The following is a 16,655-nucleotide window of genomic DNA, read 5'->3' as shown; positions in this document are numbered from 1 at the left end:
ATTTTGAGCAGTGCTATGTTTTTCAGAAGGAGACTACATGGAATTGGCTGGATAAAGAGAACTATACTTTTGGAAGGAACTTCAGTGTTTTGAAATTAGATTTCTATTTTTTATCTCATTTAAAAGCTAAATCAAAAAAATTCTGCATTTCATTGTAGAAAGAAATAGAGTTTAATCTCCACAGGTAGGAGACTGCTTGGGTAGCCTTATCTGATGCCTCAGGGCTCTTAGCTCTCAGTCAGCTTGCTCTAAGTTGTACGGGTCTTCAGAAAAGGCAGGTTTCCAGTTAGTTCTGTTGGAAAGTTGTCAAGCTTTACCGTCACCACTGTATTATTTTAATAGTATTTTTTGTGTCCCTTCATATAACTTTTATTTTTACAGTTTCCAGATGGTCGATAATTCAGCACAGCCCCTGACAGAGTTTGTTGAATTTTAGATCATCTAATGTCTTGAAGGCTAGCAGAAGTTGCACTGCAAGAGGAGCTAGAATCCAAATATTAAATAATATTTGGAGATAGTTTAGACCACTCCAAGACCTCAGTGCCTCAGTTTTCCTTGCAAATTTCTCAGCATTTTGGTTACCTACCTAAATTAATATTTGTTACCTCTAAGTTTCTTTTGCAGGATGAGAAACACTTCAGTATTTAAGTGTCGGTCCTTTCTTGGCTTAATCTTGCTGAGAGTACTCTGCAAATGCTGAATACTGAAAGTATTCTGCAAATTTTGAATTGGAACAATTCAAAGAAATTCTTATTTCAGTGAGGTCATTTGATCAACCTAGACACCTGGAGAGTGTGGTCATTTTTTCAATTTAGACACCTAGTGCCAGGAGGAAGTTGAATAATATGGTCTTACTCTCTACCACAGAGAGGCTCTACATACAGAGGCTAGCACAGCACAGAGCATGTTTGCCTTCCTTGTTCAGAATCAGATGTGTCCTATGCAAAAGGTGATACTGAGTCTTACAGCTGGTTAATCAAGCTCTTTTTCCAGCCTTTTGCCCCATTATCTGTTATGGGTATATCTAGTTGTTGCATGAGATATATTAGTTATTAAACCAAAACCTCTTACAGTAGTAAGCAGAAAAAAAGAAATTACAAAAGGAACTGAATTTAGACCAAGAAACCTGCACTCTGTGGTAGGTTAGTCTCTTAATTGCAAATTAGTATCAGTCTACTTCAGATTCAGAGTCTCTGGCAACTGTGGAATTTTGGTAATAGTTCCAGGGAACTCATGACCAGGGTCAGTGGGATTCTGTGATCTTTACACAATAGTGTTCCACTGGTAAAATAAATCATAACAGAGCACATTTAAAATTTATTTAAGGCTTGTGAGACTATGGGAACTCTATTAGGTTCCTGTTCAATACTAATGAATGTGGCTCAGTTGTGACAGGTGACCCTCATTTTAGTGTAAGATTTACCATGACCATTTCATGGGGTGTTCTATTTCTTCCCCAGTAATTCAGTTATAGCACCACTTTACCTGTCAGTTCCTAATGAATCATCAGAATTCAAGGTGTTTATTTTTGCACTGTGTAAAAATAGGCATTTCAAAATGGATTTGGCTAGGATGGAATGGCATTACTTCTTGGAGTTCTTGAAGCAACCTGTGACAAAGTAGATCAGAAGTTGGGAGGGAAGGCAGGGATGAAGGCTCTCATTGTATGTGGGAGGGGTGGAGAGTTTGGTGTAAGCAAATGTAACATCCAGTCCCCCTGTGGTCCCAGCAGCTGGGCAAACTGGTGTGCTGGGCAGCAGAGCTGTGCCCAGTGCTGCTCCTGCCAAGGCCCCAGTGTCCGAGTGCCACTGCAGCAGCATCCCACCAGTGTCTCCACATGCCCTGCAAAGCTTGGATGTAATTGCTGGGCAGCTGTAGCGATAACCCTAAAAAAGGGAAGACTTGGATTTAATGCTGAAATCCAGCTGAAGGATTTGAGGCTGAGGTTTCTCACCAAGTAGCAGACTCTTAACTACTCAGCTGTTTACTGGATTGGGATGAAGGGCGTCCTTTGTACTACCAGGAATGCAAAATTTACAGGACCAGAGCGACGGAGAGCACCAGTAAGAGAAACAGGACTTTATAATCTGGTGGTGAGGTCACTTCCTTGGAAGGGGGAAACACAGGCTGGACTTTGAGGATCTGTATGTACTTTACATGAAACAGTGCACAGAGTTTATTAACTGTCTTGGAAGATTAAGCAGAACTAAGTGTAGCCTGTAAAGTGGTGGGTTGAACAGTTTCTGTCTAAGGTCCTTCATCAATAATTGGGCAAAACTTCAAAATGGCAGTACTAAGCATAGAATGAAAGTAAGACTTTTGTACATGTGGTTTCTTTTTTTTTCAGATTCTCAATACTGCAAAATCGATACATTTCATAACAGAATTTTACGTGGTGAAAGCTGTTGTTTAATCCTATTTTAAGCCTCTGTATAATCTTATTTTAAATGTGCTAATCAAGCTGTGTTTTGTGTACTTGCCAGAAAAATCATTCTTGATTTGTATTATAGTTCAAAGAGAAATGAACATGTTTAAAATCAATAGAAATTCTACATCCACATCTGTGGATATAAAATGTTGATGTAATAGCGGTGCATGCCAAAACTCTTGTATTTCTTAGTCTATAACTTCAAAGTGAAAAAATGAAAATGTATTGTACTACAGTGCATGACTAAATTAGGGTATTAAAGCAGGTTCTTTATTATGTTTACCTCTAATTTAGGTGGTTTCAAAAACTCAATTGTTATTAGCTAAATTTACAGTGGCAGTTTTAGGTTTCTAGGAAGCTCCAGTGACCTCTGTAAAGAGGTAATTCAGTGAACCTGTCACTAATAATTTCATTCTGCAGCTAATAGTAATGGGTTTAATCCAGAAATTATGAACTGGGCCCCCCTTCCCTGAGGGAAATATTTCTTTCCACCTTTAAATATGAGGAGTAGGCATAGGAAATTTAACAAAACCTGTTCTTTTATTTCTGAAGTCATGAGGCTTTTGTGAAGAACTGTGCAGAATCCAGTAATGCACAGCACAGTTTTCCTTGAATTATGTCCCTCTGAAGGTTTCACCCCTGCCATTTTAATGGAATACAGCTTTGTCTGCTGTCACTCACATGTTTACCTGCAAACTAGCTCCTGATGGCTGGAGTCTTTTGGGTGTGTTCTGTGCACAAGAAGTGTGACTGTTCTTTTCTCAGTCGTGCTCTGACTGATTATCTGAAGAGCCTTGATGCTCCTGCTCAGTGTTTACAGTAGCCATGCAAGTAGCTCAGTAATGCAGCACTTGTGAAGAAAGTCATAGCAGATAATGATGTTGTTGAACTGTTGACTTGTTTTTTCTGAAAGAAAAAGTGCAGTCATTCAACAAGAAACCTGGGAAAATGCCCATCAGTGCCTTTACCAATTGTACCCCACTATGTTTTAGTGTTGAATTAGAATGCTAATCACTGACTTGTTTTCCATCTTGTCCTAATGAAAGAAAGTCCTGTATGTAGGGAACTGGAATTTCAGTTTGTAAGCATTTTGAACACAGCCCTTTGTTTCTGCTTTGTTATTTTGTGAGAATTCAAAACTAGTTCAGCAATAACTTGTTTTACAGAAAACTTAGAGCCAGAGATTGTGCATCATGCTTATTATCCCTGTGATTTGCATTTCTGCCTTTTAGTTATATTCTGTGTACTGCATACTTTTTCTTAAGCATTTTTTCTAAGTTTCTCTTTAGTCTTGTAAAGCCTATTGCTTTTGCAGTTTGTACTCTGATATACACATTATATGCACATGTTCTCCTAAGTGAACCTAAGTGGTCAATGCCACTGAGAGAAATGCATCTCCCCCATCTGGTTATCCTTGCCTGCTGTAGCCACCATCCTTATGCCAGCAAACAAGCTCATGCAAATATGTGGAGAGTTGCATTTAGAAAATTTTTTGGGATTAAAACTAATCTCTGAAGAGGAAGTGTGTGGGTGAGCATGATGAGCACATGTTTGCGTGATAGGCACTTGCCTCTTAAAATTGCCGCCTAGCTCTGAAATTCTTTGTCCTCCGACCCTGGGCCAAGCATTCCAGGTTCCTTTCTCTCCTTTCTTCCCAGCCCCCTTCTCCTTGATACATGTGAGCAGCTTGCTCTCACCCCTAGTTTACAATGTGCCAGTAACCAAGGAGCTCGGGGTCACTTACTGTGCACAGAATGTTGGTCCTGCTCACACTCAGCTGTACTGGAAAGGTGGAAAGAACACTGGCTGATATTAAAGTCTCTTCTAATGCCTAGCAATAACTTTGTGTGCCTTTGAGTACTGTGACCAGATCCATATGACACTGTTTTTTGTTCGCTGTGAGGAAAAACATGGATGTGTCATACAAGTATGAAGAAGAAGTCATGCAAAATTCATTGGGATGGTTCCCTCAAGGTTAGATTATTTTTGGCTTTGTTTCTAAAGGAAACTCTTTGGGAAAGATTTTTTTCTGGTAGATTTATACTTAAGTTGTTTTGGAAAGGGCATATGCAAAGATTAATATCTTCTGACAAATGGAGCAGCCTTTACTGTGGCTGGTCTTATTTTTTTAATAGCTGGACTGTGAGTTCTTGCTGGGAAGGTCAGTATCTTTTGCATGCATTGCTCTTTAAAATGATATCTGCCAGTGACTGTTAAATCTGTAGACTAAACAAGGCTGTTCTGTGAAATAAGATTTAAAATTACAAATAAAATGTTGAGGTTTTAATATCTGAACACTTGCTATAAAGGTTCAAAGGCTTGGTAGTAAACAGATTTCTCAGGTTCATTAAAATTACCAGTGCCCATACCCTGGAACAGGTACGTGGCCCAATTAAGGGAGCAGGAAGGGAGGGAATTGCAAAGGGACCAAACTTTCCTTGGAGCCTTGGAGGGGTGTGCAGCTGCTGCTGCCTGAGGCTGCCCGGAGTCTTCCACAGCTGCTGCTTCCTTGTCTCCATGTCTGATATGGAGGTGCTTTGCTGGTGTTGACTTTGTACAGCTGTGGTACTGCTGGCATATACCAGGCACTCCTCTTCATCAGGATATTAAAAAAAAAAAAAAAAAAAACAACTTCACAGTTGTAGTCTTTAAGGACCAAAAGTGACTATTGTTCTCTCAATTCCCATAGCTTGGTTTCCTTTGCAGACTGGTATCAGTCTTGCTGCTTCAGAGTCCTGATCCTCAAATCCTGGGTATGGAAAGATACTGTACTCCTAAATACATTTCAGCAGCTGATCCTCTTAAGATTCCTTAATTCTTGTGCGAAGGGAGTTAATCTGATACTAGAGTTCATGTAACTAGAGAACCAAATCCTATTCCAATGAATCTCCTAGAAACTGAGCATGTGTAGCCTGTATTGTAATTGGATAAAATGGTAAAAGCAATATTGTCCAACTGAATTTTTACATGCATCACAGAATATGTAGTCTAGTCAAAGTCTGTTCTTGAATTCCATCTTTAAGTAGGTATCCAACTGTATGTATTGAATGTAAATCTCAAGAGGTACCCTTAGGTTTGAAGAGCACTCAAGTACATCACCTTAGATGTTTTGGTCAATACTGGGTCATTTTCTACATAAAAATCTGATTTGTTAAATCGACCTTATGCAGGGAAGCAATTTGTCTGGGTTTGTATTACAGCTGTAATGCAATGTTTGTGTACCTTGTCCTTTTCTAAAGGATTTCTTGATTTGAGCATTGATCAGGAAGGTATACCATTGCAGTTTTGAACTGACAGCACAAGTTTTGTACTGTACAGTCAGAACTGTGTGGCTCCAGGGAACCTGTGCACAGTAGAAAACGCCAGATCAGTTTTTTGAGAAGACATGCCTCAATACCGCTGGGCATGATACAAAAGGAATAGAGATAGCATTAAAAAAAGCAACATAGGGGAATGTTATGTAGGTGTTTCATAGTTTAGACTTGTCTCAAGGTTTTGCCTATGGAGTAGCAAGTGAAACAGAAATGTGTCAAGCTTGGTGAACAGTTTTGGAAATTATGTGGCTTGCATATGATGGGCAGTAACTGTATTTTAGTCAAAGTAGTGTGAAATCAGAGGCTCCCCGAGAAATCTGACATCTCCTTCTAAAGCCATGGAGACTGGGGCTCTGAACGGTCTGGTTCTTGATTTATCTGAGTGTATGAGGAATTCCCAGGCTCACATGTGTTTGCTAAGAGACAGCCAGAAAAGATTGACTTCGCATTTCAGGGGCTGTGTTTGGGTAAGCCTGTGGCAGGCAAGCAGCCTGGTGAGCAAACACTGAGGTTGTGCTCAAATACCATTTTCTCTTGCCTTGTCTGTCAGGCCTTCGTTCAGTGTGTCAGTAAAGCTCACTTCAAATAAAAGATCCTCTGTGGGCTCTAGCAATGCTTGTTTACTCCAAACACTTAGATCTTTCTTTGTTTCTGGGGGGGGAAAAAAAAAAGAAAAAGATCAGCTCTGGTGCTTGTTCCACTTTCCTAATGAAGAAAGGTGAAGGTGTGATGTTGGTTGAGCACAAAAGGACGGGGAGCTCTTTCATGTATTTGTTTGAAAGTTTAGGCAGTTAGTTTTGAAAATCTTCTAAAAAAAAATTAACAACTAAGAGGCTGGTAGGGATTTCCTCTCCTGTTAGTTTTACTAAGCCAAGGGAGCGAGGCTAGGTTGGAAGTTGAATGTGCAGTAGGTAGAAATGTTTCAGAATTACCATTGTTACCTAGTTTGCTCTTAAAAGAAGAGCAAGAACCTTCTACTTAGATGTGTAAGTGAATGAAATGAACAGCAAAATGAATAGTTTTCTGATATCTGCAACATAAAAGTTTATTTTGCACACAGCTGTTTATATTGCATAAGCATTATATTGCATAAGCATTATATGGCAATACTTATGCAGTTGCAATAAATGCAGTAGTTACAATTTTAGTTTCCCTAAATTAAGTTCAAAACAGTGGTCCCTATCTTAAAAATAATTGATATCTTCTGAAAGAATCCCATACGTTGCAAGACTTTGCTGTTTCCTGAACTAAGAATATGAATCTGAAAAAAGTGACTTTTCCTTTGCTTCCCTAACTGAAATGGAAATAGTGGTATTTGTGGTTTCTGGACTGTTGCTATATGAATTTCTCCAAATGATGGGAGAAATGCAGTTCTTTGTTATTTCTTTGATTATAGATAAGTTAATGTGGTGGTTATTAAAACAGTACTAGTAAAATACATTTTTCCTGTCGTCAGAATAAAAAAGTTACACTGCAATAGTGGCTTTCACTGCCATCAGGCTGTTGGTTGTAATTTAAGTGCTGGTGTTGTACAAGTGGTAGAATTACTGCTTTTTATGTCACTTGTTTATTTTATGTTCAGATAAAGCATTCTGTTAGTTTTTCCCCCTGGTCAGTCTGGACTATTTTACAAGTGACATTATACATGTGTGCACTTATATAAGATACACTTAAGTTCAGTTACTTCATAGTGGAAAAGGTACACCTGTGAGAAAGGAATGTGAATGAGAAAATATAACTGTGTGTAAACATGTTTATGCAGCTGCATTTTAATGTAACTTATTATTGGAGCACTCTGTTTAGAGAATGAAAGTTTTACAGCTGAAGACAAGCTATTAAAAATTCCTTCAAAACATTGTAAGCTGTAGATAAATCAATAGTATAGATATGCAATTCTGCTTCCAGATTTATTTGGGTTTTTTAACAAGTGTTCTTCATATTAGTATCTGAAAACTATTTGAGATGCTAATAAAACTGCCTAATAAATTTTCCATATTAAAGCTTTTTTGCAGAGTATTAAATCTAATGCTTTCTTCTGGTTTTCATGATTAATACACAACTTTCAGTTTTATTTTAGTAATGTAAATAATTTCATCCAGTGTGGGGAATTTTAAAACTTAATAGCTTTTCAAGGCTTTTGTGTGATGTGGGACTTGAGTTACTGCGGAGCCTCAGATATGCATTTCAATTCAGAGTACGTGTGGTTTGAAAACATGGGAAATAAAAGGTTTATGTCTGTTAGATCTCCACCAAAAAAAGTCATTAAATTTATGTTAGTATTTCTGCTCTGTGAGTAGATAAAACAAGACAGTCTTATATGTCATAAAACTCAGTCTTCACATGATGTGATTTAAAATCTCAGGATCTCAATGAAAAAAAGTTAGAGAAATGCTGCTCGTGTCTTGTTTCAGTTGGGGGAGGAGGCACGGCTGTAAAATGTCATTATCATAATTTGAGAGCTTTTTAAAAAAATCAATGAAGGACAAAAAATCAATAAAGGAAATAGTTTAGAATCAGGCTGTATTTGTTTGCAGATTCATACTGAACTGACTCTTTCATTACACTTGGGACTGAGAGGACATTGTTCTAGGCACTTCATGGACAATGAAAGACCCTCTTTGCCCCCAGAAATTTATTTCTGTGCTTTGACTTTCAATGTTTTTTAAGCCAATGTGGCCTTAAATGTCCAGTTTCCAGCATATTAAAAAGAATGCATTGGTATCTGGTTTATTGAATGTAGTGTGTGGAGTTTAAATTTTCCAAATCCAAGCCAGATGTCCTTTGCATATCTTAAACCTAAACAACCAAAACAAAAAATCCAAAGCCCAAAAAACAACCACAATGAATAGAGCATGAGCAGAGAGTATATCTTAACTTCTCCCCTGTCACTAGTGCTGGAGAAAGACTGCTTTGCAAGGCTTAAAGATTTTTCAGCCTGTAAACTCACTTAATTCTCAGCCTTTCTCCAGGTTATCAATTATGAAAGATTTTGTGATAAAGTCTGGATGAGTGGAAGCTGGAGGAGGATACTCAATTTACTTCACGTCCTCTATTGATCAGACAGTATTTCATCTTTGTGGAGGCAGCAGTCTGTAAGTGGAGGACTCTGCTTAAGGCTTCTGCCATAGATATATGATGATACTGAATCAGTTTTGCTTATATTACAACCTATATTTATAAGAAGGTCAGTCTTCTATACTTCAAGGGGGAGAAAAAAATGTATAGAAGAATAACAGTGTAAGAGGATGGAGATTTTAATACCTTGAATTTCAATCACTTCCTTTTCTTCATCCTGTATCTCAGATAAATAAACCTACAGACTGAAGTGCCATATTTTCATTGCTGGGTGCTTTTGTTTTTATATTTTGCAATATTTTCTTTCATCTCTGGATGGGTAACACAGGTTGTGAATTAACTGCAGTATTCAGAGGTTTCCAAATGCCAGTTTTGAGAGTTTCAAACTCCATTTCCTTATGGACACAGCCATTCTCTTTTCAGGTTCAGTTTATGCTTAGGAGCAGACAGCTCACGTTTGCATGGCTGCAGTCTCAGGTAAGTCACTTTGTGTCTTTGCCTCATATTTCTGGAGCCAAAACCACTTGGGAACACCGTCTAGGCTCTTGGATCTCTCTGCAGGTTGTCAGGTGTGAGGATCAGTGGCAGTCTAGACCTTGTAATCTCTGATGGATCAAGCTGACTCAGCCCAATTAACTTCCTCAATACGGTGCTGGCATGTCCATGTGCTGCTAGAAGCTGGAAGCTCCTGGTCTGTGCTCTGTGTGCCTCTGAATAATTAAAGTAGGTGCTGCTATCTTAGTATTACCTCAAGTGTTGCACAAAAATACACTTTAGTATGAAAAGTAGTAAATGAGTGGTTGGTTCCTACCATATTTTTCCTGCTACATTGTTTATTTTAAAAGGCATTTGGTAAATTGCCTACTGTAAGTACTGTGCTATGGCATCTAAAAGGCAACAGAGACTTTTGCATCCAAGAAAAAAGAAAACACCAGCCAGGAAATTCTGTAGGTGGATAGGAATTGTAATAAAAATTCAATGTGGCTGTAATAAAATATGTGGAGAGTCTATGTGCCACGTGCAGAACTCATTTTGTCATTTTAACCTCTAATTGGCTCTTTTATTCCATATTCCCTTATTCTCCCCAGTTCATTAGCAATTCACCAGAATTTCTACAGTACCTTTTGTGCCTTCTGTCTGGCTTACAAGGATTTTGGAAGCCTGTGCACTTTTTTCCTGAGCTTTTGCTTAGTCCTTCATCCCCAGAACACCCAAGACTGCCACCAGCTCTCATATTAATGTTCAGTGCTCAAAGTCTTTCAGCTTCTTCTGAATCTTTCTCTTTGAAGGAGTGACACTGTGACAAGAAATTTGATTTGTGATTAATGTCAGATTAAGCTCAGAGAGGCAGGTGAAGGCATCCAGCCAGGAAAAGGTACAAGGTGTAGTTGCACCTCCTGTGGTGGAAGGGTGCAGCTCTGTCACAGCTCTTGATCACAGGCAGCCAAAGGTTGGAGAAGTGGCTGGCACTCAATGGCATTGCCTGATGTCTTCAGCTTAGGAAAGGCTATGAAAGGGTCCCAGCCAAGTATTTCAGGTCTTTGTATCTTGTGTGAAGAGAGAGAAGGGTCAAGCTTCATGCATTACAACACACTGTCAGTTCTACTTCGTAAATACAAGCTTCAGGCTTTTAGGCTCATCTTACACAGACTACAGCTCTTTTGAGTCTCTGACATGGTTATCTTTGTAACAGTATTTACCTTTTTCCTGAGTATTGTATACAGAAACCTGGGAACTGTATTAGTCTTTTTACTACTACTTGATTTTACTCATGAAGTATACCATGAAAAATGTTACTTTAAAATCTCAGTTTTAAAAGTACCACTTATGATAGAAAAATGCACAAAGCATCTCTTATGATAACTAAGTTAAAGAACTTTTCTTTGGTTGGAACATGCAAAGTACTTATGAAATGTATTGGTAGATCCATAGGTAGGCAGAACTTCCTGATGCATCAAGGACCATACTGACTTAAATTAAGGCTGAATTAGTAGTGCAGATGTCCTCCAGATTCCCTGCATAGACACATTTCCAGGCAGTGAATAGAGCAGAGTGTTATTCATTTATCCTTTTGAGGCTTCCACAGATCAAATCTGACATTCCTGGTCTGCCTTGAATCACTCTAAATTCTTCTATCCTTTTTCACTTTGCCCTGGTTTTTCTGTACCTGCATTCCATAAGCTGTAGGGCTCAGTTGTATTTTCTAATCACTTGCAAGTAAAGAAGTCAGCATTTGTCTGATATTGCTGGAGATGAATGGTGGGATAAGTAGCAACAGTAGAAGTGATGCAGAAGGGGATGTTAAAGAGTGGATGATGGAAGTGTCCAAACCAGGAATATGCTGGGGGGACCCTGGGCAACCAAGGCTCTGCAGGGCTTGAGGGTAGCATAGTGAAAACTCAGCACTTAGTGTTGAGTTTGGTTTTCAGATATTGTAAAGGCAATGATCTACTACAAGTCTGTAATTCAAATACACAATACACTATTTAAATGCCATTTGGACAAATACTTTTATCAACCGTATCTATGAACATGCATTGTTCATTTGTTTTACTGTCATCCTTGGGAACAAAGTATCTGCATTAAATTTATGTGCTAACAAACTAACACTATTTTCTGCAGTACATTCCATCTAAGAGTTTTAATGGACTGTAATCCTTCAGATTTTTATCATCCTTTTCCTCCTAGATATAAAAGCAATGAGCAAATATTATATGCCTTTTGTCACTTCTTTGAGGTGGTTAGCAAATACAAGGGATACAGTATCTGCAGTGAATTGATACACAATAATATTTACACATTTCAGAAATACTTTTATTAGTAGGTATGTTTTTCAAAAACACATGGAGCTGTGTGACTTTGGAAAAATAAGTTTGAGATTATTCTTCTGGTGCTTCCAGGCTATATTATGTGTTTCAGATATTCAGAAAGTGAATACTGTATTGCAGTCCTACTTTCATTTTGAATTATGGTTGAAAGTTACCTGCTTTGTAGTAGTGCTGTTTTGCTCAGTAAAAACATTTGAGTTTCTTAAATAAAAACTGTCCTAGATCATTAACGCTGACTGGTTCTACCTTGGATGGAAAGCAAGTTTTCTGTTACAGAATCCATTAATATTAGGAAACTGATGTTTTAGATAGGATGCTGATGGTGTGGGGGGAGGTGGCGATGGCTGCTGATGCCAGTGAAATTTCCCAGTTGAAGCTCAGTGAGAAAGTCAAGGAAGATGGGTTTTTAAAAAAAAGTTTCCTCTTAGAGGTGAGGAAGCAGCAGAGTTTCTCACCACCTGTTAAAGACCAGATGCAATTAGCAAGAAGAGCTGCCTTGTGTAAAAACTTGGATAGCAGTTGGAATGCATAATTCTAACATCACACTAAGGGAAATTGAACCTCAGTGTTTCCTTTGGTTAAATCCTTTGCTTTACAAAGAGTAAAGATGCTTATAAATGAGGAATTCCTTTTGCTTCAACCAGTTCAACTTGACCCTGAAATCAGAGCTCCTGTATTTCAATAGAGAGTAAGGAAAGCACTTCTGTAAGCCAGTCAGACAGCTGTGAATTGTGATCTACTTTGGATTTACAGGCAACTGATTCGCAAGATCTGATAGGAAGATGCCAGTTCTGAGGTTTGTATCTGAGATACCCAGAGCTGAGGAAAAACCAGGAGTCAGCTCCCAAAACACAAGGCTTTGTGAGCCCATGAGCTTTAGAAATGAGTTTGAACATAATATAATATTCTGGTGTACCACAGATTGAGACCAGTTTATAGCATTTCCTCTGGTAGGGTTTTAAGCTCCTCACAGAACAGCTCTGCTGAGTACCACGTTTCCCACATTAGTACTGAGCTCTTTCAAAAGTCAACCTGCTGCTTTATTCTTGAGGTCCTAGAATTGAGGGTTTTAGATATCCCCAGATTTTGGTAATCTCTGTTTTTTCATTTTGAGTTGAGTTGTGAAGCATGAAATTTTCAGGGTTTTGCACTGTCTGTAATAATTACGTTTGTATTTATAAAGTCGTACAAAAAAATATTATCTGAGATGTATGTGGAGATGAACTACCAGATCCTCAAGTACTCATGCGTGGAAGAAGCTTTTTCAGGTACAAATATCGTAAAGTCTGGTGGGGTAAAAGCCCTTAAATCCCAGCAGGTATTTTGTTGCTGGAGACGTGTTAAGAGATTTGTAGCCACGCAGCAATATTTTGTAAGAAATGCCTGACAACCAAAGGATGAAGGAAGAGCTTGGTGCTGGGGGACAAGCCCTTTGCCAGGAGCTAATGAGGGCTGAAGTGAGTTTGAAAAGCACTCCGAATGACCCCCGGTGCTGTTTTCAGTCTCCCGCCTCCCTCGGCTCTTTCCCTTTCCAAAAGGCGGTGCCAAGGTGATGCCACTCGTGCTCTCCACGTGGAAAGGCTGGCGCGGAGCCCGCGGATGGCGCAGCCCCGGTAGGCGCCGGCAGGTGAAGCTGCGGCGCTCGGCTCAGCCCCGAGCCCGATCCGCGGGGGCTGGGAGCGAGGGCGGGGAGCGGCCCGGGGCTCCCGCGGCGGCAGAAGGAGCAGGGAGGAGCCGCCGGGCGCTGCCAGAGCCCGGACCTGCCGCGGGGAGGGGCGGCCCCGGCTCCCGGCGCTCTCCGCTCGGGGCCAGTGTTGGGGCGAGCGGAGCAGCGGCTCCGGCTGCGGGGAGAGCGGGCGCGGAGCCGCGGGATACCTGGATCGAGACAGGGCTGCCGCCTCCTTCCTGCCCATCTGCCCCGGCTGGTGAGTGGCGAGAGGCTGGGTTGCTTCGGACCTGGCCGTGCCTTCGGAAAGCGTGAGGAGTTTAACTTGGTGTGTATTTACACCGCAGTGCAACTTTGTAATGCAAGTGGGCTCCTGGGCTTGTGAGAGACTTTTCAGGTGGGTAGAAATGCCGGAGGGCTTAGCGCAGGACCCTGCCAGCGCTGAAGAGCCTGGTGAGAAAGCAAAACACCCCGGGCTCGAGATCTGGCTCCTTGAGCAGATGCGCTGTGATAAAAGTGCTGTACGAGCTTTATCATTTGACCTTCAGAGCGCGGCTCATGCTTGGGAAATGAAGCGGCAAACAACAAAAAAAAATTACTTCTCCCATGTTCAGCTTTCAAAGAAAATTATTGCTGGACCAGTAGGGTAAAAGTGCTTTGCTGTGTTTTCTGTAGCCAAATGCAAGGAATGCTCTGTGTTTATCAAATAGGTGTGACTGCCAATGTGTACCTGCCTGATGTGCCCTGGCATTCTCACTCTTTGCCTTCTGTAATGTACTGTAGTGGTACAATTATATTAGTACTTCTGTTAAAATAGGAAGAAAAATGCTAATATTAGTAACAATTCTTGTTACTATGTTTAAACATAGCTTTTAAATTTGGACAGGAAAAAAAATTGATTCTAAGCAGATGGTGGAGAGGTTTCTTAACCTCTTATGTAACACTGATAGAGCCAGGGTGATGGTAGGTATAGCTGGGGCTGTAGTTAAGGAGTGTTGCTTTTATGTCCCTTTACAGCTGTAATAATTTCAATGTTAATCCCACAGCATGATGAAGTAAAACCCTGTGAAACTTTCAATGCAAGTAACTCTTCTTACAGCCAGAAAGAGACATATTTTGGTTTTTCCCCCTTCTGCGTAAGCAGGATTAGAGCTATTTTGGATCAGAATATTTGCAATTACAAAAACTTTAAAGTCTTTCATATGGTAATAGAAGTCAGTAAGTAGTATGAATAAGATTTAGGGTGATGACAGTGAGGCAGTTGTAAGCAATGTTTGGGGGTTTTTTTAACAGCTTTCTGGGCTCTTAAACTGTGCTGAGGTATACCTGCTTTCCAGCACTACACACATTTTTTCTTGAAGTAGTATGGTTCCAATAATTTCTCATAGTAGCTGTGTTTCATTCCAAAATTCAGAGTATTTGAAGCTTTTTCAGGCTTTAATACTTTTTTTTTTTCATTTTCCCTAAATAGTTATGATTTTAAATTTTTTTTTTAATTAAAACTTTAGAATCATACAAAACTTTGGAAGAGAATTCAGAGCTTCTTGTTGTCTTCTCTCTATAGTCTAATTATATCTATTGTAGATTTTTACTTTAAAAGGACTTTGTAGTTAAAGTACTGCTATTGATATCTGTACTTGAAGCCCTGCAAATGATTTCTGGGAATGGTCTGCTGTTGTTTTGCTGTCTGTGCCAGGAGAAGTAACTTTAGCTTAAAAGCAAAGCAAAATCTGTTTCTGAGGGTCTGAAGAATCCTTGTTTTCCCACCCTTTGCAGTCTTTCCCAGCTCCATTACTCCATAGCTGTCGCTGCTGGGTCCATTCTTGTGCCAGCTTGGCGACGCTGGTTTGCCAGTGCCCATCTGTACGTGAGCTGTGGTGCTGGCACGGTGACATCTGGAAACTCCCTGTCACAGGAATTGCGGTTCCCGAGCCAGCCTGCGACACAGGAAATGAACTCATGGAGTCTCAGGTTCAGGACAGGACAGCTTCACAACCTCACAGGCTGTGGAGAGGGATGGCAGGGACAGCTGGCTCTCAAAACACTTGGAGGAGGGGAAATTTCCCTTCTACAAGCCTCTTCTGCTTCGTAATTGTCTGCTAACTACTACCTTAGGGAACAAGGACTTAGATTGATGAAAATCTGCTTGTTAATAGGGTGACATTACTTGAGAAAATGGGTATTTATAGACTGTGCAGAAAATAAGCTGACCGTAGTGGCCTTTCTCAAAAATAGGAGTTGTGTTGTACCAATCTTCGAAGTGAAATGGCTGATAGATTAATAAATATATCAGGTAAACTTGCTTGTGGATGAAATAAGAATTTGAGACTTCCTGAAGCTGAAATGCATGTATTTAATATACTTGAAATACCTGGGGGGAAAAAGGAAAGCACAGGGATGGCTTGTTCTGGGAAGTGCCTGTGTTTTGTACAGAGAAAGCTTTTCAGGGAAGACCTAGGGGTTAACAGCTGAAATGGAAAAGAAAGAATCAAGGTATTGAGAGAAAACAAGCACCATGTATGATAGCATTGGAGTAAGAGCTGGAGAATGTGAAAAATGTCTAGCTGAGAGCCAAAATGGAGATCAACAACCATAAAACATTAAAAAGCAGTTTGACTTGCTAAAGACCATTGCAGTGATAGATAAGTAGACATCTCCCATGAAATGCAGTATCAAACACCAGGCACCACCTGTTACTCCTCTGAGCACTGAGAAAAAGCAAAGATACAAAGAATTCCGGTAATGTGAAGGAGGAGCAAACCCTCCTTAAGAGTGGCTGTGCACTGGCTGGCACAGCAGGCGAAGCCTGGAGAGGATTTAACTGAGTTTACAGACTGTAAGACCATGTAACCCATCAGCCACGTTGGAAAACTTCAGCGTCTTAAAGGACTTGCATGGCCATTATGGTATTTCATCTGCAAGGAGCCTTAACAGGTAGTGCTGGGAGTGTTAAATGTTGCTTATTTCAGAAATGCACTGCTTCTAGAATCCAGGTGGTTTAGATGAATTTTAACATGAAAAGACGTTTTTGTTACTTTGGACATCATGTTCATCTCAGAACGATGATGCTTCGTAGCTGACAGGTCTGCAAAGTCCATAAAGCCTAGACTGGCCCAGCTGGCTGAGTGATGCAATGCTGACTACAGCTGAAAAGCGTTAGATAACTTTGAAATGAAATTGGAATTTTGTCCTACCTTAAATGAAAAATATAAAGCCTGACAGCAGTTTAGTTTTGGTTTTGTGCATGCTACATATTTTGGGTATTTTTTTTCTTATATGGTTAAAACAGCCCTCAACACTTGGCTGTTCTCTGTTGTCTTCTAAATATCTATAAATTATCTGTA

The 16,655-nt window shown here is 39.9% G+C and overlaps 1 protein-coding gene across 5 annotated transcripts in view; it reads left to right on the top strand.

The window, feature by feature from the left end:
- DISP1 (dispatched RND transporter family member 1) overlaps window positions 1–16,655 on the top strand; it is an 87,372-nt gene that overhangs the window by 33,455 nt on the left and 37,262 nt on the right. Inside the window, exon 1 of one of the 5 annotated variants that reach the window (XM_010393562.4) lies at window positions 13,371–13,570. The exons of 2 other annotated variants lie outside the window; for them this stretch is intronic. The gene's annotated coding sequence lies outside the window, so the exon portion shown is untranslated. Of the gene's footprint in view, window positions 1–13,370; window positions 13,640–16,138; window positions 16,246–16,655 lie in introns of those variants that run through there. 2 more of the 5 variants (XM_010393563.4, XM_019282459.3) reach the window with 2 other exon arrangements.

This window comes from Corvus cornix, chromosome 3 (genome assembly GCF_000738735.6).
Source record: "Corvus cornix cornix isolate S_Up_H32 chromosome 3, ASM73873v5, whole genome shotgun sequence".
Taxonomy (NCBI): domain Eukaryota; kingdom Metazoa; phylum Chordata; class Aves; order Passeriformes; family Corvidae; genus Corvus; species Corvus cornix.
This window is presented reverse-complemented; position numbering and strand designations above follow the sequence as displayed.